This window comes from Capricornis sumatraensis, chromosome 23 (genome assembly GCF_032405125.1).
Source record: "Capricornis sumatraensis isolate serow.1 chromosome 23, serow.2, whole genome shotgun sequence".
NCBI lineage: Eukaryota > Metazoa > Chordata > Mammalia > Artiodactyla > Bovidae > Capricornis > Capricornis sumatraensis.
This window is the reverse complement of record NC_091091.1, coordinates 14,821,333-14,846,355: the sequence shown is the minus strand read 5'-3', so window position 1 is coordinate 14,846,355 and position 25,023 is coordinate 14,821,333.

The window sequence follows — 25,023 nt, the reverse complement described above, 5'->3', positions numbered from 1 at the left end:
AGACCCAGGAAATAAAGAATCATGGGGCTGTGCTATACTCGGCTCTGGGAAATTCGCTTTGGGACCATCCTTAGCCCACAGGAACCTAAATATTTTTGTAGTTTATGATGTGATGATGGCCAGATGGGGTGGAAATTTTGCAGGCCTCCTAAAGTGTTCCTCTGCTTATTAACCTGCCTTCTTCCCCCAAGGAATCAACACATCTGCAGCTTAGATGAATGGTCATCTTATCCTGCATAGCCAGTTGTCTGATATCTCCTCTTAGATGGCTCACCAGCATCTAAATGAACCTATCCAAAATGAAACTCTTCACCCTAACCCTCCTTACGTCCACCCTGATCTTTCTGGTTTAGACACCAGATTTTTGATTCCTTTGTTCTCCTTGTCCAATGCAGACCTGTTGGTTTTATCACTTCTGCCTGCCACTCTAATCCAAGTCTCTTTTATCTCCACCCTGAATAACTGTCCTTAATAAACCTCCTTAAGGAGGTTAATTAATAAGCAGGTTTCCCTACTTAATGTTCTTTTCCATTCCCATCTCTTGCTTAGCAAAGGGAAGGCACTTTTAAAGAACAGAACAGATCATGCTCTTCGTGTACTGTTTAACCTTATATTAGCTTTTCATTGTACTTGGGATAAAACCCAAACTTCTTACCATGTCCTGTACGGCCCTTGTCAAGAAGGGGGAAATTTTTAGGTAAACTATTTTGAGTTCTTATTGCTGGACTAATGATGAAATTGACACAATGCAGGTTAACAGGAGAAAAAAGACAATCTAAATTTTAATTGGAACAGAGGGAGGTCTCACAGAAATGGGACCTAGGAAGTGGCAAAGCAGGCAGCTTATAATTTTAGACAAAGAAGCAATAAATTTGTGAAAAATTGACAAGACAAAGAAAGTTTTGAGTGCTCAATTAGTGAAGAATCTAAACAGTTTAGGTTTGGGGTAGCAAATTAAACTAACAAGATTTGTTTAACTAGGCTTCTTGCCTGAATTCCCTGTCTCTGGCCAGAGGGTGTCCTTTTACCTCCAGATACACGGAGTGCACCTTTCCTGTGAGGGATTATTTCCTGCTCCTAGGTATACAGAGAGTCAAAGAGTCCCTCTAGCATTGGCCATTTCTTCAGTTCAGTTCAGTTCAGTCGCTCAGTCATGTCCAACTCTTTGCGACCTGCTTTGCGAATCGCAGCGCGCCAAGCCTCCCTGTCCATCACCAACTCCCCGAGTGTACCCAAACTCATGTCCATCGAGTCGGTGATGCCATCCAGCCATCTCATCCTCTGTCATCCCCTTCTCCTCCTGCCCCCAATCCCTCCCAGCATCAGGGTCTTTTCCAATGAGTCAACTCTTCTCATGAGGTAGCCAAAGTATTGGAGTTTCAGCTTCAACATCAGTCCTTCTAATGAACACCCAGGACTGATCTTTAGGATGGACTGGTTGGATCTCCTTGCAGTCCAAGGGACTCTCAAGAGTCTTCTCCAACACCACAGTTCAAAAGGTAGACATCTAAACAATATTTAGGGAATTCTTTGGTGGTCCAATAGTTGGGACTGGGCATTTCTACTGCTGAGGCCTGGTTAGATACCTGGTCCCGGAACTAAGTTCCCACAAGCTGCCCTGCATGGCCAAAAACAAAACCAGTGTTTACACTAGCAGTCGTTTGAGTTGACACAAGAAGTTAAAGAGTCTCCATTTGGTAATAGTTATAGCTGACATTTATTTAGGGTTCTCATGCGTCAGACCATGAAATACTTTGTGTGCACCATCTTATTTAATCTTCAGGACAACTTTTTGAAGCAGAAACTAGTATTTCTCACTATTTTATGAAAAAGAAGCCAAGTTAGCATATTTTCTATAGTCTACATCTAATAAGTAACAGAGAAGGACTTCAGAATTCATTCTGAGCCCTCCCAGATTGTTAACTGCTATCTGCCTCACCTAATTCACCTCGGTTATTCCTGTGGTCCGTGTGGTTAGTGTTCCTGCACCCCATTTTCACCATACACTTATTGAGTTGCTTGTTATGAGCCAGGCATTGTAGAAACAGGTTGAATTGTAGTTCCTGCCCTCAAGACTAAACCTAATGGAGATGGCTGGGGTCTTACAGACATTTGTGAGAGTTTTGTTACACTAGGCAGGTTATTTTAAACTGTAGAGCTCAACCTACTCAGACTAATCAATGCCTCTCTCTTGAAAATTTGCCCATGTTTAGAAATTATTTTTAATACTCTTAAGAATAGTTAATGTAAATTCTACCAGTGTAATATTATTGGCCTTGTGCTTGTCCTGATATTTTCTCTTTCAAGAGCCTGTATATATCCTGTAAAAATTATTTTTAATTGAATTTTATATTTCTGAAAGTAAAACATGGACATTATTTTAAAAGTTAAATACTTTCTAAAAGGCTTATAACAACAACAACAACAAAGCTATTTTCCTGCCTTATCTCAGCCCAGTCTCTCCAGACCTCCATGTCAGAAATTACTTTCAACTTAACTACTTTTGTATCATTTACACATATTTCATTTCTGTAAAGAATTTGTATATACTATTACCTTTTGATTAATCAATTTTCAACGTTATTTATTGACTTCCTCTTAACAAAAGATAGAATCTTACCATCCCCTCTGCTTTGCCTTTGCCATACATTCAATATTACAGTTTTTCTTAAATCAAAGACCTGTATTTAGCTTATATGCCTATTCATAGCTGAGCATTTCAATCTAGTGAGATTATGTTTCTTTTGCTTTTTGCCTATCCTAAAGTTAATCATTGCCCAATTTTGTTTGATTAGCTTTCCTTGCTTTCTTAATTCTTCCTATATCCTCTCAGTAAAACTTTCCACCAGTTCAGTCACATTAGAAATCTATCAGTTTCACAGTGTGGAGATTCCTTAAAAAATTGCAAATAGAACTGCCATATGACCCAGCAATCCCACTGCTGGGCATACACACCGAGGAAACCAGAATTGAAAGAGACACATGTACCCCAATGTTCATCACAGCACTGTTTATAATAGCCAGGACATGGAAACAACCTAGATGTCCATCAGCAGATGAATGGATAAGAAAGCTGTGGTACATATACACAATGGAGTATTACTCAGCCATTAAAAAGAATACATTTGAATCAGTTCTGATGAGACGGATGAAACTGGAGCCAATTATACAGAGTGAAGTAGCCAGAAAGAAAAACACCAATACAGTATACTAACACATATATATGGAATTTAGAAAGATGGCAATGATGACCCTGTATGCAAGACAGCAAAAAAGACACAGATGTGTATAGCAGACTTTTGGACTCAGAGGGAGAGGGAGAGGGAAAGGGTGGGATGATTTGGGAGAATGGCATTGAAACGTATACTATCATGTAAGAATCGAATCACCAGTCTATGTCTGATGCAGGATACAGCATGCTTGGGGCTGGTGCATGGGGATGACCTGGAGGGTTGTTGTGGGGAGGGAGGAGGGAGGGGGGTTCATGTTTGGGATCGCATGTACACCCGTGGTGGATTAATGTCAATGTATGGCAAAACCAATACAGTATTATAAAGTAAAATAAAGTAAAAATAAAAAGTTAAAAAAAAAAAGAAATCTATCAGTTTCAAACTGAACTGATTACTCTCTCTGCCTGTACTGGCTGCCATCCAAGGGTTTCCCTTGGTTGTTTTTGTTGTTGCTGTTGTTTTGGCCATGCTGAGCAGCATATTGGAGATCATGTTTCTGGATCTGATCTGTGTACACTTTCTTGGTTTACTCTCTTATTTACTCCCATAACTTCCTGAGAAACAGTACAGAGGAGATAAATTTTTTGAGAACTTGCTTGTCTGAAATGTTTTTATTCTACTCTGACTTGTGATTTCTAGGTAAATTATACATAGAATTCCAGATTCTAAGTATTTTATGTCAAGTTTTTTTTGTTTTTTTGAGGGAGTGTATTAGCTTCCTACAGCTGCTGTAACAATTCACAGCAAACTTGTTGGTTTTAGAACAGAAACATTCTTTCACAGTTCTAGAGGCCAGAAGTCTGAACAGAGTTTCACTGGGTCAAAATCAAGCTGTCAGTAGGGCCAGACTCTTGCTGGAGGCTTTCCAGGGAGAATCTGTTTCTTGTGCCTTCCAGCCTTCTGGTGGCTGCCAGCTTTCTGTTGCTTGTGGTACCTCACTCCAGTACTTCCATGCTTTCTCCTCTATGTCAAATCTCCTTCTGTCTCTCTCTTATAAGGATACATGTGATTACGTTTAGAGACTACTTGGGTAATACTCCAAGATCCCCTCATCTCAAGTTCCTGAATTTAATCACATCTGCAAAGTCCTTTTTTGTTTCACAAGGTGACATTCAAAAGAATTAGGATGTGAATATCTTTGGGGGTATAGTTATTCAGCCTACCACAGGAAGGATATCATAGAAGTCCCTTATTTATTCTGATGTTGTTCTGTTAAATGTCTTGTGCCGATGAGGAATCTGAATTTATATTCTAATGGATTTTTTTAAAGAGCTTTGGTTAGCCAATACAAAGATCCCAGATAAGATTAAATGTAGCTGTAGTCTGTTTTCTACCAAAAGTAGATTTCTCTTTCTGTGAGCTGCCATATGGGACTCTCTAGCTGTCAGTGGTTTTATTGTATAACCCATTTATATTCATCACAGACATAATCATCTAATATTTGTGTAATTGTCTGGGTTGTATAACTTGAGTTAGATACTTGTGAGAAGTCATAAAACATGGCTACAGTAGGAGATAATGATTATTCATTAATTACATTCTCACGAATCACTTCAGAAATAACAATGTTGAGCTTTGAAAAGCTCTTTCACTGATTAAAATAATCAATATTTGTTCTATAATCAGTATATTGTCCACAATTAGTAATTGTTCCACAAATACATTTAAAATCTCAGTGTGGAGCTATTACCTCACATATACTAGGATGGCTATATTTTTTTAGAAATGAATAATAACAAGTGTAAGAATGTAGAGAAATTGGAATCCTCATACATTGCTGGCAGAAATGAAAAATGGTGTGGCCACTTTGCAAAACAGTCTTGCAGTTCCTCAAAAGTTTACACATAGAGTTACTGCATGACCCAGGAATTCCACTTCCAGATATACACTCAGTAGATTTGAAAACAAATGTCCATATAAAACTGTACACAACTGTTCAATTGTAATGTTATTCAAAATAATAAAAAAAAAAGTGGAAACAACCCACATGTCCATCCGTTGATGAGTGGATTTTTTTAAACTGTGGTACATCTAAACAATGGAATATTTACTATTCTACAATAAACAGGAATAAAGTACTGATAGATGTTTCAATACAGATAAACCTTGAAAAGATTATGATAAGTGAAAGAAGCTGGACACAAAAGACCACATTTTGTATGATTCCATTTATACAGAATGTTCAGAATAAGAAAATCCATAAAGACAGAAGGTATATTAGTGGTTACCAGGGTCTCAGGGAGGAGGCTGTAGTGGAGTGACAATTGCTGATTGGGTTTCTTTTGAGGGTGATTAAAATATTATGGAGTTAGACAGTGGTGATGTTTCCACAACCTTGTTAATATACTTGAAACCACTAAGTTATACACTTTTAAATGGCAAAAGGTATGGCATGTAAATTATATCTCAGTAAAAACATTCTTCAGCATGATTTTTGGTATTTGAAACAGAAGCACTTCTGCATCTTCTCTGCAGTGATTAATTTTTAAACACAAAATGTGCTTCTGGCAAAAATATGACTCTAGACATAGACTTTCATCCTTCACAAAAAAAGAATTTGTTGTGGATCACAGATGTAGATCGATTTTTGTTTTGTTTTGTTTTGTTTTTGTCTTTTTGGCTGTACTACACAGCTTGTGGGATTCTAGTTCCCCAACCAGGATTGAACCCGACCCCCTGACAGTGAAAGGGTGGAGTCCTAACCACTGGACCACCAGGGAATTCCTTGCAGATTGATTTTTGATCCGTGGTTTGTTGAATCCAAGGATGTGAAACCCGTTGATATGGAGGACCACCTATATCATACCACTTTGTATAAGGAATGTGAACATCTACAGATTTTTATATCCATGAGAGTCCTGGGACCAACACCTGTGAGAACTGATGGATGACTGTATATACCCCAAAACATTGAAAACTTACATCTGCACAGAAACCTGCAAGTGGATGTTTATACCAGCTTTATTCAAAATTGTCAGAACTTAAAAGCTGACATGATGTCCTTTTCATAACTGCTATATCCAAAGAAGTTAATACTGTTCAGTGGTAAAAAGAAATGAGCTATCAAGCCATGAGAAGACATGGAGGAAATTTTAAAATGTGTTTCTAAAAGAAAGAAACCAATTTGAAAAAGCTTCACACTGAAAAATTCCAACTATATGACATTCTGGAAAGGCAAAACTATAGAGCCAGTAAAAAGATCAGTGTTGGCCAGGGTTTGGGGGAGGAAATGCAAAAAAGCAAAATGGCTGTCTGGGGAGGCCTTACAAATAGCTGTGAAAAGAAGAGAAGTGAAAAGCAAAGGAGAAAAGGAAAGATACAAGCATCTGAATGCAGAGTTCCAAAGAATAGCAAGGAGAGATAAGAAAGCCTTCCTCAGCGATCAATGCAAAGAAATAGAGGAAAAGAACACAATGCGAAAGACTAGAGATCTCTTCAAGAAAATTAGAGACACCAAGGGAACATTTCATGCAAAGATGGGCTCAATAAAGGACAGAAATGGTATGGATCTAACAGAAGCAGAAGATATTAAGAAGAGGTGGCAAGAATACACAGAAGAACTGTACAAAAAAGATCTTCAAGACCAAGATAATCACGATGGTGTGATCACTCACCTAGAGCCAGACATCCTGGAATGTGAAGTGAGGTGGGCCTTAGAAAGCATCACTACGAACAAAACTAGTGGAGGTGATGGAATTCCAGTTGAGCTATTTCAAATCCTGAGAGATGATGCTGCCAAAGTGCTGCACTCAATATGCCAGCAAATTTGGAAAACTCAGCAGTGGCCACAGGACTGGAAAAGGTCAGTTTTCATTCCAATCCCAAAGAAAGGCAATGCCAAAGAATGTTCAATCTACTGCACAATTGCACTCATCTCACACGCTAGTAAAGTAATGCTCCAAATTCTCCAAGCCAGGCTTCAGCAATACGTGAACCGTGAACTTCCAGATGTTCAAGCTGGTTTTAGAAAAGGCAGAGGAACCAGAGATCAAATTGCCAACATGCACTGGATCATGGAAAAAGCAAGAGAGTTCCAGAAAAACATCCATTTCTGCTTTATTGACTATGCCAAAGCCTTTGACTGTGTGGATCACAAGAAACTGTGGACAATTCTGAAAGGGATGGGACTACCAGACCACCTGACCTGCCTCTTGAGAAACCTATATGCAGGTCAGGAAGCAGCAGTTAGAACTGGACATGGAACAACAGACTGGTTCCAGACAGGAAAAGGAGTACATCAAGGCCGTATATTGTCACCCTGCTTATTTAACTTAAATGCAGAGCACATCATGAGAAATGTTGGGCTGGAAGAAGCACAAGCTGGAATCAAGATTGCTGGGAGAAATATCAATAACCTCAGATATGCAGATGACACCACCCTTATGGCAGAAAGTGAAGAGGAACTAAAAAGTTCACTTGATGAAAGTGAAAGAGGAGAGTGAAAAAGTTGGCTTGAAGCTCAACATTCAGAAAACGAAGATCATGGCATCTGGTCCCATCACTTCATGGGAAATAGATGGGGAAACAGGAGAAACAGTGTCAAGACTTTATTTTGGGGCGCTCCAAAATCACTGCAGACGGTGACTGCAACCATGAAATTAAAAGACACTGACTCCTTGGAAGGAAAGTTATGACCAACCTAGATAGCATATTCAAAAGCAGAGACGTTACTTTGCTGACTAAGGTCTGTCTAGTCAAGGCTATGGTTTTTCCAGTAATCATGTATGGATGTGAGAATTGGACTGTGAAGAAAGTTGAGTGCCGAAGAATTGGTGCTTTTGAACTGTGCTGTTGGAGAGGATTCTTGAGAGTCCCTTGGACTGCAAGGAGATCCAACCAGTCCATTCTAAAGGAGATCAGTCCTGGGTGTTCTTTGGAAGGAATGATGCTAAAGCTGAAACTCCAGTACTTTGGCCACCTCATGCGAAGAGTTGACTCATTGGAAAAGACTCTGATGCTGGGAGGGATTGGGGGCAGGAGGAGAAGGGGACGACCGAGGATGAGATGGCTGGATGGCGTCACTGACTCGATGGACGTGAGTTTGAGTGAACTCCGGGAGTTGGTGATGGACAGGGAGGCCTGGCATGCTGCAATTCATGGGGTCACAAAGAGTTGGACACGACTGAGCGACTGAACTGAGGGATGAATAGGCAGAGCACAGAGGATTTTTAGGGCCATGAAACTACTTTGTATTATTCTATAATGGATACATGTTATTATATTTGTCCAAATCCATAGGATGTCTAATACCAAAAGTGAATTATAATGTAAACTATGGACTTTGGGTAGTAGGGATGTTTCAATGTGGGTTTATCAATTGTAATAAATGTACTTCTCTTGTGGGGGATGTTGATAATAGGGCAGACCATGTACATGTACGGGTGGGGTGTGTTTGGGATATCTTGGAACCTTTCTCTCAATTTTCTTGTGAACCTAAAACTGCTCTCAAAGAATAGTTTTCCAAACCTTTTTAAAAAAGGTATCTTTGGTCATTTCACAGAGCTTTACTTTTATCATCAAAGAAAAGCATATTAAAGATGCATCCTATTGTCCTAGTGTAGAATTATATTTTATTGAAATGTAAATCTGCGTTTTGTTCTCACTGTATTTTCTTCCAAGCAGGGAACTAGGCCTTTTTGAAGAACAATTTAAGGATGGCAAGTGTTGGCTACTATCTTGGACTTTCTATGTGAAACCTGTTGGAAGTTATTAGTAATCTGGAGAACTTATAGAGTTTTATATAAACCACCAGCTCATGAACATCTGATTTTCCATAGTAATTAGTTTATACCTATGATTATTACTATAATTTTTATGTCCTTAAATTTTACTCTAATAACTGTGATAGCAGATATGATTTTACAACCATGATTTTGAGTGGTATAAGAAATATCACATTATTTTATTTAAATGACATTAAATGTGAGTTTTGCTTCCACCTGGAAACTTCAGCGTTGATTACTCTTGCAAGTTCCCCCATACAACTCACACTCTGGGATGTGCAAAGGCCCAGGGGTTCACACAGAGAAAAACACGTGGGGAGAGCCCTCCAAGTTTTGATTTGATTTATGAGTTACTTCTGATATGTCTATTGTGCAACTTGCCTCTTAAGACTGGGAACTTTGCTGCTTTGGGGCCACCATGAGGACAAGGGCATTGTTGCTCCAGAACTTTGAAGACAGTGTTTTCTAGGTTCTGCTACTGCTGAGAAGTCCAAAGTCATTCCAACTCCCGAACATTTGTAGGTGGCTTCTTTTTTCTCTCTTTCTCTGGAACCTTAATAATCAGCTCTCTCCCTTCAACGTGCTGAAATTCTGCAATAATCTGACTTGGTATGTGTCTGTTTTCACCCACCGAACTGAGAATTTGGTGGATCCTTTCAGTCTGGCAACTCATTTCCTTCAGTTCTGGAAAATAATTTTGACGTATTCATTGAACATTTCTACTATTGTTTTTTCCTGTTCTTTCTTTAATTCCTATATGCATATAATAGATTCTCATTACCTAGTGATAACTATTAGTATTTTTAAATGACGATTTTCTTTCCTTTTTAATACTTATTTATTTACTTCTGGCTGTGCTGTGCTGGGTCTTCGTTGCCGCCAGGGCTTTCCTCTAGTTGCGGTGAGTGGGTGCGCCTCTCTAGCTGTGGGGCTCGGGCTTCTCAGTGCGGTGGCTTCTCTTGCTGCGGAGCACAGGCTCCAGAGTGCGTGCCCTGCAGTAGTTGTGGAGCATGGCCTTACTTGCCCTGAGGCATGTGGGATCTTCCTGGACCAGGGATCAGACCTCTGTCTCTTCCACTGGTAGGCAGATTCTTTACCACTGAGCCACCAGGCAAGTCTTACTAATATTTTTTCCAATATCTATACTTATATTTTTAATAATCAAAATCATAGTTAAGTATGTAATTTCACTTCCTGAATTTTTATTTATCATAACTTATTGTTCCAAGCTCTAAAAATGTCCTCATAAATATTTTTATTTGTATGACTTTTTAAGGCTCTTGAGCAACATCTCTGCTCTTCTTTAGTGAATAATTTTGGGAGTAATTGACTTTAGCTATCATTTTCAATGGTTGCCAGAATCATGTTAGGTGTTTATTTTTTTTGGTAGCAGACTAGATCTTACTTGCAGCCCCTGCAGTGGAAGTATGGAGTCTTAACCACTGGACCACCAGAAAAGTCCCCATGTTAGGTTTAATGATTGTATGTCCATGGGGTATGAATGCCAAAGAGAACAACAGAAAAGTCCTGAAATGCTTAAGTACTGAGTGTCTCCAAACCCAAATTTTGGTTACTATTTATAGTGCCTTCTGATAGTAGCATCTCAATAGCAAAGATTAGTTGGAAGAGAAAGGGAAAGAAATTTCCAGTACTCTTTCTGTCAAATTCCAGAACATTTCAGACTCCCTCTTGTCCTGAACCTTTGTGATTGATGTTTACACTGTCTAGAGTCTTTCCCCTCATCTGTTCCTATAACTGGCTCCCTCTTACCTTTCAAGTCTTACTTGAATACCACTTCCTCAGAGAGTCTTTCCCCAAACTGTTCTGTCTAAAGGAGACCCTTAAGCTCTCTAACGAAACCCCATTTCTTTCTTTCTCCACATAGCAAAAGGAGACATTGAAATTTTACACTTCATGTTTCCCTTTATCAGCTGTTACCTCAGGACTTTTTTCCTGGAGATAGAGGGTGTCCCAGAGAATTAGGGAATGCAAAGAGAAAAAACAATATTCAGTATGTGTAATTTTCAAGCTAGGCTCTTAAGGGGAGGCCCTGAGAAGAACGGGAAGCAAGGCAGGAACAGAGGGAGAAACAGGTGACTGCCCCTCCACAACTTTCAACTCCTGAGTGGTCCATTGGATGGACAGAAAGGGATGTAGAAAGAAGAAGCTAATGGAGGTCAGGAACTGTTAAAACTCACGCATGTGCACACACACAAATCCCAGGAGAAAATCTGGTGGCGAGTTAGCCCAAGAAAAGGGCCACAGAAGCTGGCTCTCCAATGGCACCTGCCTATGTAGTCCAAACCCTGAACCCCATGCTCTGAGCTTTTGTGGAGCATCCACCTAAACTGTCCCATGTGCACACTCAACAGCCCAGGACATGCATAAACCCCCTTAATATGAACGGTGAGATCTTTGTTACCTTCCTCCACCCAGAGAGGCAGTAGTGATGATGGAGGGAAAGTCCCAGAACTGTTATTTGGGTGGTACTGACAGCATGAAGATCCATCATAGTTACTCTAATATTATTTTAATCACATTATATAGTTATATAAAATATTCATTGACTTGTTTATCTCTCTTAGTGTACTATCAACCCCAAAAGAATAGAAATCTGGCTGATCTTTTCTCTGAGGTATCCTCAACATCTAGAGCAAAGCCTGGGTCTATATTTGTTAAATGGATAAATCAAGAGCACTCTTAACTATAGAAAATATGACTTATAGATTTTTACATTACTATTTCGAATACTGCACATAAAGTAACTCAAACTTACCATTAAGGACTAGCAAGTAGGAGTTATTTAGGAAAACTTTTAACAAATTTTTAATTAATAAATCATTGGTCTATAGACATTTTTTAAAATTCATATTGCGTTTAGGTATTCTATTACCATACTACTGCACTTAAGATGATATACATTATGGAACTCTTTATGATGGAAAATTTTAAACATACAAAAATAGAGAATAGCATTAGTATATCCTCCATACATCTATTGAGAGAGTCATTTCCTAGGCAGGTTGATAAGAAGTCTAGGGGTCCCCAAGGACAGAGGGGTCGAGAATTCTCAAGAAGGAAGAAAGGACAAATCTTTTTTTCATTCTACATGCCTTCAGTCAGTTCAGTCGCTCAGTCATGTCTGACTCTTTGTGACCCCATGAATCGCAGCACGCCAGGCCTCCCTGTCCATCACCAACTCCCAGAGATCACTCAAACTCACGTCCATCGAGTCAGTGAAGCCATCCAGCCATGTTGTCCCGTCTCCTCCTGCCCCCGATCCCTCCCAGCATCAGAGTCTTTTCCAATGAGTCAACTCTTCGCATGAGGTGGCCAAAGTACTGGAGCTTCAGCTTTAGCATCATTCCTTCCAAAGAAATCCCAGGGCTGATCTCCTTCAGAATGGACTGGGTGGATCTCCTTGCAGTCCAAGGAACTCTCAAGAGTCTTCTCCAACACCACAGTTCAAAAGCATCAATTCTTCGGCGCTCAGCCTTCTTCACAGTCCAACTCTCACATCCATACATGACCACAGGAAAAACCATAGCCTTGACTAGGCAGACCTTAGTCGGCAAAGTAATGTCTCTGCTTTTGAATATACTATCTAGGTTGGTCATAACTTTTCTTCCAAGGAGTAAGTGTCTTTTAATTTCATGGCTGCAATCACCATCTGCAGTGATTTTGGAGCCCAAATTAATAAAGTCTGACACTGTATCCACTGTTTCTCCATCTATTTCCCGTGAAATGATGGGACCGGATGCCATGATCTTCATTTTCTGAATGTTGAGCTTTAGGACAACTTTTTCACTCTCCACTTTCACTTTCATCAAGAGGCTTTTGAGTCCCTCTTCACTTTCTGCCATAAGGGTGGTGTCATCTGCATATCTGAGGTTATTGATATTTCTCCCAGCATCTTGATTCCAGCTTGTGCTTCTTCCAGCCCAGTGTTTCTCATGATGTACTCTGCATAGACGTTAAATTAGCAGGGTGACAATATACAGCTTTGACGTACTCCTTTTCCTATTTGGAACCAGTCTGTTGTTCCATGTCCAGTTCTAACTGCTGCTTCCTGACCTGCATACAGATTTCTCAAGAGGCAGGTCAGGTGGTCTGGTAGTCCCATCTCTTTCAGAATTGTCCACAGTTTCTTGTGATCCACACAGTCAAAGGCTTTGGCATAGTCAATAAAGCAGAAATGGATGTTTTTCTGGAACTCTCTTGCTTTTTCCATGATCCAGCGGATGTTGGCAATTTGATCTCTGGTTCCTCTGCCTTTTCTAAAACCAGCTTGAACATCTGGAAGTTCATGGTTCACGTATTGCTGAAGCCTGGCTTGGAGAATTTGGAGCATTACTTTACTAGCATGTGAGATGAGTGCAATTGTGCAGTAGTTTGAGCATTCTTTGGCATTGCCTTTCTTTGGGATTGGAATGAAAACTGACCTTTTCCAGTCCTGTGGCCACTGCTGAGTTTTCCAAATTTGCTGGCATATTGAGTGCAGCACTTTGGCAGCATCATCTCTCAGGATTTGAAATAGCTCAACTGGAATTCCATCACCTCCACTAGCTTTGTTCGTAGTGATGCTTTCTAAGACCCACCTCACTTCACATTCCAGGATGTCTGGCTCTAGATTAGTGATCACACCATCATGATTATCTGGGTCATGAAGATCTTTTTTGTACAGTTCTTCTGTGTATTCTTGCCACCTCTTCTTAATATCTTCTGCTTCTGTTAGGTCTACATCATTTCCATCCTTTATTGAGCCCATCTTTGCATGAAATGTTCCCTTGGTATCTCTAAATTTCTTGATGAGATCTCTAGTCTTTCCCATTCTGTTATTTTCCTCTATTTCTTTGCATTGATCGCTGAAGAAGGCTTTCTTATCTCTTCTTGTTATTCTCTGGAACTCTGCATTCAGATGCTGATATCTTTCCTTTTCTCCTTTGCTTTTCACTTCTCTTCTTTTCACAGCTATTTGTAAGGCCTCCCGAGACAGCCATTTTGCTTTTTTGCATTTCTTTTCCACGGGGACGGTCTTGATCCCTGTCTCCTGTACAGTGTCATGAACGTCATTCCATAGTTCATCAGGCACTCTATCTATCAGATCTAGGCCCTCAAATCTATTTCTCACTTCCACTGTATAATCATAAGGGATTTGATTTAGGTCATACCTGAATGGTCTAGCGGTTTTCCCTACTTTCTTCAATTTCAATCTGAATTTGGTAATAAGGAGTTCATGATCTGAGCCACAGTCAGCTCCTGGTCTTGTTTTTGCTGACTGTATAGAGCTTCTCCATCTTTGGCTGCAAAGAATATAATCAGTCTGATTTCGGTGTTGACCATCTGGTGATGTCCATGTGTAGAGTCTTCCCTTGTGTTGTTGGAAGATGGTGTTTGCTATGACCAGTGCATTTTCTTGGCAAAACTCTATTAGCATTTGCCCTGCTTCATTCTGCACTCCAAGGCCAAATTTGCCTGTTACTCCAGGTGTTTCTTGACTTCTTACTTTTGCATTCCAGTCCCCTATAAATGAAAAGGACATCTTTTTTTGGGTGTTAGTTCTAGAAGGTCTTGTAGGGTTCATAGAACCGTTCAACTTCAGCTTCTTCACTGTTACTGTTTGGGGCATAGACTTGGATTACTGTGATATTGAATGGTTTGCCTTGGAAACGAACAGAGATCATTCTGTCGTTTTTGAGATTGCATCCAAGTACTGCATTTCGGACTCTTTTGTTGACCATGATGGCTACTCCATTTCTTCTGAGGGATTCCTGCCTGCAGTAGTAGATGTAATGGTCATCTGAGTTAAATTCACCCATTCCAGTCCATTTTAGTTCGCTGATTCCTTGACCACTTCCAATTTGCCTTGATTCATGGACCTGACATTCCAGGTTCCTATGCAATATTGCTTTTTACAGCATCGGACCTTTCTTCTATCACCAGTCACATCCACAGCTGGGTATTGTTTTTGCTTTGGCTCCATCCCTTCATTCTTTCTGGAGTTATTTCTCCACTGATCTCCAGTAGCATATTGGGCACCTACTGACCTGGGGAGTTCCTCTTTCAGTATCCTGTCATTTTGCCTTTTCATAGTGTTCATGGAGTTCTCAAGGCAAGAATACTGAAGTGGTTTGCCATTCCGTTCTCCAGTGGACCACATTCTGTCAGACCTCTCCACCATGACCTGCCCATCTTGGGTTGCCCCGCCAGCATGGCTTGGTTTCATTGAGTTAGACAAGGCTGTCGTCCTAGTGTGATTAGATTGACTAGTTTTCTGTGAGTATGGTTTCAGTGTGTCTGCCCTCTGATGCCCTCTTGCAACACCTACCATCTTACTTGGGTTTCTCTTACCTTGGGCATGGGGTATCTCTAGCAAAGCACAGCCGCTGCTCCTTAACTTGGAGGAGGGGTATCTCCTTACCACTGCCCTTCCTGACCTTCAACATGGGATAGCTCCTCTAGGCCCTCCTACGCCCGCGCAGCAACTGCTCCTCGGGTTGCTCCTCCACGCCACCGCCCCTGGCCTCGGGCACCACCCCTGGCCTCCAGCTGGGAGTGGCTCCTCCCAGCCATCACCCCTGGCCTCGGGCGAGGGGTGGCTCCTCAGGGCCACTGCCCCTGGCCTCGGGCAGATTATATAACAATAATGTATCCTGCCTGAGGACAGTCTCTGGATTAAACCTTCTGGCTAATTGTTATCTTAAAATGTAAATTATGGGAATAGGTCTGGTGAGGTCTTTACAACCTCCAGATATTCTTTGGATTCATTGGAGAGTATATAACTCCATTGCTAACACTAGCAAGGGGGTATTCTTTCTGCCCCCTTCTAATGCCTATGTCAGAAGCTTTCTCCATCTCCTTTATACTTTAACAGAACTTTATTACACAAATGCTCTGAGCGATCAAGCCTTGTCTCTGGCCCTGGATTGAATTCCTTTCCTCTGGAGGCCAAGAATCCCGGTGTCTTTGCGTGGTTCAGCAACAACCTTTCATCTTGGGGGCTTGTCTGGGATTCTTCAGGACAAGGTAAGGATTCTTGGATCTCTAGTTCTTTGTTCTCCTAGTGAACACGTTTTCTGCTGTACTTTACTAACTCTACAGTGTGCTTGCGTGAATGAATGAAACGCCATGCTTGAAGCAAGTGAGGAGCTCTGCTCTGCGGTTCTGTGGTGACCTCATACAGCTTATGGCAGAAACCTGTCAGGGGTTTATACAGACCTGCCAATGCCAAGAGGCATCCAACGTCTCCTTTGGGGACTGACCAGAAATGGGCAAAGCATGTGGACCGAACTCTCCTTGGTCAAACTTTTCAGTCTCTTTGAGCATTTCATAAATCTTTGGAAATTAGAAGTATGAACCTAATCTGTCGCATCATAGACTTTCAAGGGACTTGTGATCTGTGCTGTTACTGTGTACTGTGATTTAGGTCCCAAACCTGGATTGGTAATCAGGAAGCACCTAGCCTCACTAAAAATCAAAAGTTCAGAAGTTAGATGGAGCTTTAGCTACAAGAGCATCTTTGAGGTTAAAGGTTACTCAGATTGGAACTACAATGGGTTTTTTTCCTTTGGTAACACTGGCTCTTAGTGGACCAGAGGAGGTTCTTATACTGGTGTGGTGATGCTTGGAAGGAACATCTGTTTTATGTTAGTATCGGTCTTATTGTTGTCAGGGATATACTCAGGGTCGTGCACAGGCACTCAGGTGACAAATGTTTTCCCCAGCGGTCTTAGTGTGGGAGGCATTCCGGAAGGTTACTCTGATCGCACCCTGGGTGGCATCAGAGGCAAGCAAACTTTTAATGGTGAGGGGCTGGATGGCAGAAAGGGATGCCATCAGGTCTACCCCTGGTGCATCTCCACCCTGTCTTGGTGGTAGAACCGGGAGGAACGAGTAGATCGCCTGCGTTAGTAAGGGACAGCCCAAGTCCAACCAGGGAAGGAAAGCTTCGGTGTAAAGTCTGTCTACACCCCCATCTAGGGCAGGGAGGGACACCTCCAGGAGAAAGATGGTGCTGGTTGCTTTTTTTTCTCTCTTACAGATGGGAGCTAACAATTCCAGCCTCACTCCTTTGAACTGTATCCTGAAAAATTGGGATAGATTTGATCCCCAGGGCTTAAAGAAGACACACCTGTTTTTCCTATGTGATATTGCATGGCCACGGCATCCATTGGAGGATGGCGTCGGTGGCTGGTTGGAGGGTCTCTTAAGTATAATACTGTTTTACAATTAGACCGGTTCTGTAGAAATGGGTAGAAGAAAGTAGGGAAAACCACTAGACCACTCAGGTATGACCTAAATCAAATCCCTTATGATTATACAGTAGAAGTGAGAAATAGATTTAAGGGACTCTATAGATCTGGTAGAGTGCCTGATGAACTATGGAATGAGGTTTGTGACATTGTACAGGAGACAGGGATCAAGACCATCCCCATGGAAAAGAAATGCAAAAAGCAAAATGGCTGACTGGTGATGCCTTACAAATAGCTGTGAAAAGAAGAGAAGTGAAAAGCCAAGGAGAAAAGGAAAGATACAAGCATCTGAATGCAGAGTTCCAAAGAATAGCAAGGAGAGAGAAGAAAGCCTTCCTCAGCGGTCCATGCAAAGAAATAGAGGAAAAGAACAGAATGGGAAAGACTAGAGATCTCTTCAAGAAAATTAGAGACACCAAGGGAACATTTCATGCAAAGATGGGCTCAATAAAGGACAGAAATGGTGTGGACCTAACAGAAGCAGAAGATATTAAGAAGAGGTGGCAAGAATACACAGAAGAACTGTACAAAAAAGATCACGACCAAGATAATCATGATAGTGTGATCACTCACCTAGAGCCAGACATCCTGGAATGTGAAGTGAGGTGGGCCTTAGAAAGCATCACTACGAACAAAGCTAGTGGAGGTGATGGAATTCCAGTTGAGCTATTTCAAATCCTGAGAGATGATGCTGCCAAAGTGCTGCACTCAATATGCCAGCAAATTTGGAAAACTCAGCAGTGGCCACAGGACTGGAAAAGGTCAGTTTTCATTCCAATCCCAAAGAAAGGCAATGCCAAAGAATGCTCAAACTACCACACAATTGCATTCATCTCACATGCTAGTAAAGTAATGCTCCAAATTCTCCAAGCCAGGCTTCAGCAATACGTGAACCGTGAACTTCCAGATGTTCAAGCTGGTTTTAGAAAAGGCAGAGGAACCAGAGATCAAATTGCCAACATGCACTGGATCATGGAAAAAGCAAGAGAGTTCCAGAAAAACATCCATTTCTGCTTTATTGACTATGCCAAAGCCTTTGACTGTGTGGATCACAAGAAACTGTGGACAATTCTGAAAGAGATGGGACTACCAGACCACCTGACCTGCCTCTTGAGAAACCTATATGCAGGTCAGGAAGCAGCAGTTAGAACTGGACATGGAACAACAGACTGGTTCCAAATAGGAAAAGGAGTACGTCAAAGCTGTATATTGTCACCCTGCTAATTTAACGTCTATGCAGAGTACATCATGAGAAACACTGGGCTGGAAGAAGCACAAGCTGGAATCAAGATGCTGGGAGAAATATCAATAACCTCAGATATGCAGATAACACCACCCTTATGGCAGAAAGTGAAGAGGAACTCAAAAGCCTCTTGATGAAAGTGAAAGTGGAGAGTGAAAAAGTTGGCTTAAAGCTCAACATTCAGAAAATGAAGATCATGGCATCTGGTCTCATGACTTCATGGGAAATAGATGGGGAAACAGTGGAAACAGTGGCTCACTTTATTTTTCTGGGCTCCAAAATCACTGCAGATGGTGACTGCAACCATGAAATTAAAAGATGCTTACTCCTTGGAAGAAAAGTTATGACCAACCTAGATAGCATATTAAAAAGCAGAGACATTACTTTGCCAAGAAAGGTCTGTCTAGTCGAGGCTATAGTTTTTCCAGTGGTCATGTATGGATGGGATTTCTTTGATGGGAATGATGCTGAAGCTGAAACTCCAGTACCTTGGGCACCTCATGCGAACAGTTGACTCATTGGAAAAGACTCTGATGCTGGGAGGGATTGGGGGCAGGACGAGAAGGGGACGACCGAGTATGAGATGGCTGGATGGCATTACCCACTCAAGGGGACGACCGAGGATGAGATGGCTGGATGGCATCACCGACTCAATGGACATGAGTTTGGGTGGACTCCGGGAGTTGGTGATGGACAGGGAGGCCTGGCGTGCTGCGATTCATGGGGTCGCAAAGAATCAGACACGACTGAGCAACTGACCTGAACTTAGCATATGTGTTGCCCTTTTTCTCTCTGCGAAATATGCCAGACTTGTGTCCTAAGGGTATAGATTTGGGTGTGAGTCCTTCAGCTTCCTCCTGTCCTCCTACTTTGCTATTGAGATGAGATGGAGGACAGGAGACAAAGAGATAAAGAAAAGCAGGTTTCTCCAATCTATCCCTGGGATCATATGTGCAGAGCAGCCAGAGAGACAGAGGAACAGCCACACAAGCTGTTGCCTCTTCATGAAGCACCCACTGGGTGCTACGAGAGTCTATGAGAGTTAATAAGCCTTTTTCTTATCAAGAAATACAAAAAATCAAGGAGGATCTGGGAGACTATTTAAAGGACCCAGAAAAATATATTAGAGCTTTTAAAGGAGTTACTCTGCCTTATGACCTTACTTGGAAGGATGTGATGTATATCTTGGGACAAATGCTGACTCCCGACTCAAAAACTCGAGTTTTGGGAAAAGTGGTTGCTTATGTAGATGAATGGTTTGGTAATGAATCAGTAGGGAAGAGAGAGGATGAGAAAACTGCCCTCCCCACTAGGAATCAGGCGGTGCCAACTATAGAACCAGATTGGGACTACAACACAGCTAAGGGAAGATGGGATCAGAGTCATTTTGTCCTTTATGGCAAATTTGCAAACATAGAACAGGAGGAGAAGGAAGCTCCTGGTAATTTCCTAGATACACTGAGAGAAGCCCTTCGCAGATTCACTGAGATTGCTCCCGAAAGTGAAGAGGGAAAAGTGATCTTAAAGGATAGATTTCTCACTCAGTCGGCTCCAGATATCCACCATAAGCTATTAAAATGGGCTTATGGATCAAATCAGTCTTTAGATTATCTGTTACCTAGCTCAGACAGTCTATTATGGTAGGGAATATGAGGAAAAGAAAGGAAGGCAGAAAAAGACAGGCAGAAGCCCTCTCATTGGCTATGAGAACCATTCTTAGACAGCCTGAGAAAAATGCCCAGAGGGACCCAGATGAAAAGGGATGGGCTTGCTATTACTGTGGAAAGGGGGGGCACCTCAAGCGGGATTGCCCTCAGGCATCTAAGCCGCCGGGCTCCATGTCTGCAAAGGACCACACTGGAAGAGAGACTGCCCCCAGAGGCGAAGGTTTCAGGGATTAGACTCTCAAGACAAACAGGACTGAAGGTGCCCCGGGGTCCCCACACAAGCTCCAGTCCTAATTACACCTGAGGAACCCCAGGTATTAACTGTGGGGGGCCAATCCGTCGATTTCCTTTTAGATACTGGGGCAACTTTCTCTGTGCTTACTGAAGCCCCTGGCCCACTTTCTTCCTGATCCGCTTCTGTAATGGTACTACCTGGACGAGCCAAAAGATGGGCCTGATGATCTTTGTGAGCCTACTTCTGCGGACTCCAAAAATCCTAAGTCTGCCCTTTGACCCTCAAGACAATGTCCTCCTGTCCTGGGCTCACTCCTACGCTGAATTCCACAATCAGTCTAACTGCTGGGTCTGCAGAGCACTCCCCTCTTCATCAGTGGGCTTCCCATGGTGGACATCTCCACTTCAAGGACGACTCTCCAAGTCTGCGAATGTCTTCAACAATCATGTGATGCCTCTTCTTAAACTGATGACATCTAACAACCTTAAGATGGATTGATGTAACTATGGACATAGTGTGACTTTTCATTTTGATTTTAACTTGGTTTAATGACTATTTCGGGCTTCCCTGGTGGCTCAGAGGTTAAAGCGTCTGCCTGCAATGTGGGAGACCTGGGTTCGATCCCTGGGTCAGGAAGATTCCCCTGGAGAAGGAAATGGCAACCCACTCCACTATTCTTGCCTGGAGAATCCCATGGACGGAGGAACTTGGTGGGCTACAGTCCACAGGGTCGCAAACAGCTGGACACGACTGAGCGACTTCACTTTTTTTTTGCCTTATGTCTGTAACTGTTTAATGGGGTAATCTAACTGTCTAAAAGCTTTTAAGTTACAAATGGTTGTCCAAGCTCCTACGCATACCATAGCCTCCTCCAACTATTACTTGGGGCCCCTGGATCAGAGACCCTCAATATGAGGGTTAGAAGAATATGTTACCTCAACAATTTAGGGACTATGCCCCTAAACAGCAGGAAGTAGTTATGGAATGAAAACGATGCCCCTTTCCCTTGGCAACATAATTCTCCTAAAATAAAAGGGAGGGGGGGCGGGGATGAGATAGTCATTTCCTAGGCAGGTTGATAAGAAGTCTAGGCGTCCCCAAGAAGAGAGGGGTCTGGAATTCTCAAGGAGGAAGAAAGGACAAACCTTTTTTTTCCCCTCTACATTCCTTAGGATTATATAACAATAATGTATCCTGCCTGAGGACAGTCTCTGGATTAAACCTTCTGGCTAATTGTTATCTTAAAATGTAAATTTTAAATAAATATCAATAACCTCAGATATTGAGATGATACCACCCTTATGGCAGAAAGTGAAGAGGAACTAAAAAGCCTCTTGATGAAAGTGAAAGAGGAGAGTGAAATAGTTGGCTTAAAGCTCAGCATTCAGAAAACGAAGATCATGGCATCTGGTCCCATCACTTCATGGGAAATAGATGGGGAAACAGTGGAAACAGTGTCAGACTTTATTTTTGGGGGCTCCAAAATCACTGCAGATGGTGACTGCAGCCATGAAATTAAAAGACGCTTGCTCCTTGGAAAAAAAGTTATGACCAACTCAGATAGCATATTGAAAAGCAGAGACCTTACTTTGCCAACAAAGGTCTGTCTAGTCAAGGTTATGGTTTTTCCAGTGGTTATGTGTGGATGAGAGAGTTGGACTGTGAAGAAAGCTGAGCGCTGAAGAATTGATGCTTTTGAACTGTGGTGTTGGAGAAGACTCTTGAGAGTCCCTTGGACTGCAAGGAGATCCAACCAGTCCATTCTGAAGGAGATCAGTCCTGGGTGTACTTTGGAAGGAATGATGCTAAAGCTGAAACTCCAGTACTTTGGCCACCTCATGCGAAGAGTTGACTCATTGGAAAAGACTCTGATGCTGGGAGGGATTGGGGGCAGGAGGAGACGGGGACGACCGAGGATGGGATGGCTGGATGGCATCACCGACTCGATGGACGTGAGTTTGAGTGAACTCTGGCAGATAGTGATGGACAGGGAGGCCTGGCGTGCTGCGGTTCATGGGGTCGCAAAGAGTCGGACATGACTGAGTGACTGAACTGAACTGAACTGAAAATGTAAATTATGGGAGTAGGTCTAGTGAGGTCTTTACAACCTCCAAACATTCTTTGGATTCATTGGAGAGTATATAACTCCATTGCTAACAGTAGCAAGGGGGTACTCTTTCTGCCCCCTTCTGATGCCTATGTCAGAAGCTTTCTCTATGTCCTTTATACTTTAATAGAACTTTATTATAGAAAAGCTCTGAGCGAACAAGCCTTTTCTCTGGCCCTGGATTGAATTCTTCTTCTCCAGAGGCCAAGAATCCCGAAGTCTTTGCATGGTTCAGCAACAACCTTTCACTATTATCTTGTTTCAATAATTATCAGTTCCTGACCAATATTTCCCCACTTCCCTCATCTTTCACTGAAGACGGAATTATTCTGAACCAAATCCTCAGTTCAGTTCAGATTGTTCCCAGTTCCCAGTTCAGTTCAGTCGCTCAGTCGTGTCCGACTCTTTGCGACTCCATGAACCGCAGCATGCCAGGCCTCCCTGTCCATCACCATCTCCCGAAGTTCACTCAGACTCATGTCCATCGAGTCCGTGATGCGATCCAGCCATCTCATCCTCGGTCGTCCCCGTCTCCTCCTGCCCCCAATCCCTCCCAGCATCAGAGTCTTTTCCAATGAGTCAACTCTTCACATGAGGTGGCCAAAGTACTGGAGTTTCAGCTTTAGCATCATTCCTTCCAAAGAAATCCCAGGGCTGATCTTCAGAATGGACTGGTTGGATCTCCTTGCAGTCCAAGGGACTCTCAAGAGTCTTCTCCAATACCACAGCTCAAAAGCATCAATTCTTCGGCGCTCAGCCTTCTTCACAGTCCAACTCTCACATCCATACATGATTACTGGAAAAACCATAGCCTTGACTAGACGGACCTTAGTCAGCAAAGTAATGTCTCTGCTTTTGAATATACTATCTAGGTTGGTCATAACTTTCCTTCCAAGGAGTCAGTGTCTTTTAATTTCATGGCTGCAGTCACCACCTGCAGTGATTTTGGAGCCCCCAAAAATAAAGTCTGACACTGTTTCCCCATCTATTTCCCATGAAGTGATGGGACCAAATGCCATGATCTTCGTTTTCTGAATGTTGAGCTTTAGGGCAACTTTTTCACTCTCTTCTTTCACTTTCATCAAGAGGCTTTTTAGTTCCTCTTTGCTTTCTGCCATAAGGGCGGCATCATCTGCATATCTGAGGTTATTGACATTTCTCCCGGCAGTCTTGATTCCAGCTTGTGTTTCTTCCAGTCCAGCGTTTCTCATGATGTACTCTGCATAGACGTTAAATAAGCAGGGTGACAATATACAGCCTTGACGTACTCCTTTTCCTATTTGGAACCAGTCTGTTATTCCATGACCAGTTCTAACTGATGCTTCCTGACCTGCATACAGATTTCTCAAGAGGCAGGTCAGGTGGTCTGGTAGTCCCATCTCTTTCAGAATTGTCCAGTTTCTTGTGATCCACACAGTCAAAGGCTTTGGCATAGTCAATAAAGCAGAAATAGCTGTTTTCCTGGAACTCTCTTCCTTTTTCCATGATCCAACGGATGTTGGCAATTTGATCTATGGTTCCTCTGCCTTTTCTAAAACCAGTTCCCAGTTGGGGACTGTATAATACTTATACTATGAATATTCTAGTACATGCATCTTCATGGATGTGAACATATGTTCACATTTCTGATGAGTATACAGCCAAAGCTGGAATTGCTGGGTCATAACATACACATATGTGTAGCTTTTGTAGATACTAGTAAATGATTTTCCATGCCTATTTGTCTGCCCTCATACCATTAACATATTATCTCAATTACTAAAGCTTAATAGTAACTTTTAATATTTGGTAGTAGGAATTTCCTGACAGTCCAGACTTTAGGACTCTGTACTCTCACTGCTGCGGGTCTGAGTTCAATCTCTGGTCAAAGAACTAAGATTCCACAAGCCTGCAGTACAGCAAAAAAAAGAAAATACAAGAAGAAGAAAAGAAAAATTTGGTAGTGTAAATGTTCCAGATTCTGTTTCAAGATTGGCTTGTGTCTTCCTGGCCCTTTGCATTTTCACTTAAATTTTATAACAGCTTGTCATAGCTCACCAATTCCAACTCCCTTTTAATTCACAGGCTTTTCCTTCCTCTCTTTATTTTGCAATTTATTTGTAGAAGAAATAAATCATTTGTTGTGTGATATTACAAACATTCTAAACTTTGCTAATTGTATCTTTATGGTGTGATTTAACAGATTTGTCCCCTGTATTTCCTATAAATTGTAGTTACACCTAGAGGCTTAATGAGATTCAGCAAACATTCATTTGACAAACATTGTGTAAGCATGTGCTTGCTGCCAGGGGAGATACAAAAATGACTAAGAAATCATTCCCAATCTATTGCTTCTTACACATACGGAAGATTAAGGTTCAAGTAAGTGCCCTTAGAGAGAGGTTATTTCCAGCAGGGTATGTGAAGAATGGAACCGAAGGAAAGCTTTGTAAAGGCAATGCCTTTTCAACAGGGGTTGAAAGAGCACTGACAAGTTCATATTGTTGTAAGCATCAGTTGGGGGTTTCCTAGGTGACTCAGTGGTAAAGAATCTGCCTGCCAATGCAGGCGATGGGAGTTCTATCCT